At 32.7% G+C, this 1,704-nt stretch overlaps 1 long non-coding RNA gene across 1 annotated transcript; it reads left to right on the forward strand.

Moving 5' to 3' along the window:
• Window positions 1-578: 578 nt before the first annotated feature.
• Window positions 579-1,474, forward strand: LOC147555239 (uncharacterized). The gene is made up of 2 exons (XR_015235170.1): window positions 579-705; window positions 1,106-1,474. It is a non-coding gene; the product is annotated as an uncharacterized LOC147555239 (long non-coding RNA).
• The last annotated feature ends 230 nt before the right edge of the window (window positions 1,475-1,704 follow it).

The following is a 1,704-nucleotide window of genomic DNA, read 5'->3' on the forward strand; positions in this document are numbered from 1 at the left end:
TCTTTTCGTTCGCCGGCGATAGATAGGGAGAAGAGAGAGAAGAAAGTGAGAAGAGAGAGATAAATGAGAAGATGAGAAACTCTGGCGAGTTTCGCCGACCGACAATATGAAAAAGATGGTGTGTTTGGGATAAATCTTTTTGTTTTTTCCACGCTGTGATAATTTATACTCGGAAATTTTTATTATTTCCCCAACTCATCCAACATATATTGGTGGTACATAATAGTCATATTACATGACATTACATTTTTTTGTCACTACTTGCAAAATTATTTTATCCACTAAAATATTAGAGAACAACTTGCTACTTTGGGAAGCTTCTCTTATCAATAAACAAAAATGATGCAAGTCAATATTTTAAGATACGTGCAATTAAATCATTAATAAACTAGTGTCTCAAAAATAATTATCTTTTTTTATGATATATTTAATGAATGAATTTGATAATTCATATATGACAGAACGATTCCTAAATACATAAAAAAGAAGAAAAAAAAAATACTCCGGTCAACTAGATTATAGCATTAAAAACTAAGGGCAGTTATAGTATGAGAGTTGAGAGTTGTACCATGGCTATCATAAATAGAGAGTAGTAATCACTCTGTTTTCTCACAAATCCAAAGAAGAGTCTATCTTGAGAGTTAGAGACCATGGCTAATAATTTCTTGCTTTGTTTTCTCTTCTTGATGATCTTCCCTGTTTCTCGTAAGTAGCTTCTCTTTCATGTTATTTTGAAAATCTATGAAGTTTCATTGATAGACTATTTGTTATTCTTAATTTCACACTACTAAACGAATGATAGGGTTTCATACGAAAGTATGGTCTGACAAAATATTGCCTTCATTTTATTAATTCATGAACAATTATAGAATGTATTTGCTGTTATCTGTTAGCCTAATACATGAGATCAAAAAGTCGTATTTGGACACGGTTGATCTAGTAGTAGCTATGAATTTGAAGGTAAAGAGTGTCGGGAGCTTATACAAATGAAAAATACTATTTGACTGGCCAAATTAAGGCGCTAAAGGCCTATAAACCTAACCTAGCTTGTTGTGCTTAATTATAAAATTGTCATTCACCTCACTATTCTTAATTTGTGTTGTAGTAATGGTGGAGACACAAGCTTGTACTTGGAAATATATGGGTCCTGTAGATTACTGTGAACAAGTAACTCATGCTCCATGTGTGGCTGTATGCGCGGAAGCTGAAGGGTGGGCTGTTAATTTCAGTTGTAATTTATCGATTGAAGAGCCGATGTTTTCTTGTTCCTGCTGCTTTTTCTGAATAATGTTATCAAACAAACTAGTATTGAATCAAAACAACTACTATCTATATATGTGGTAGCCTTTTCAAACGATGTTTTTTTGTGATTTTCTTTCATTTAAGTTGGTTCATAATATGATCTACTACGTATGTACTCTACGCAAATTTGTACTACTTATTGTGTTTGTGTAATAAATTCTTCTTTTGTGCTTTTGGTTTGAGGTATCTATGCGCAATCCTATCACACTACTAGAATTCTAATTCATGCATATTGCTTCTAGATGTTTGTTACTAACAAATTGGGGAAATTGACCGACTTCTTCGAAAAGAGTAAAAAAGTTTAACCTCTAGGACTTACACAAGTGGTCTGCAAACCTTGAGACTGAAATTTCTTCACCAGTACCTCTACGACTTGCTGAAATCTAAAATTTCTTCAAATAA

The sequence above is a fragment of the Eschscholzia californica genome, unplaced genomic scaffold (genome assembly GCF_041429995.1).
Source record: "Eschscholzia californica isolate CP2 unplaced genomic scaffold, dmEscCali1.0.p SCAF_2, whole genome shotgun sequence".
Lineage (NCBI taxonomy): Eukaryota > Viridiplantae > Streptophyta > Magnoliopsida > Ranunculales > Papaveraceae > Eschscholzia > Eschscholzia californica.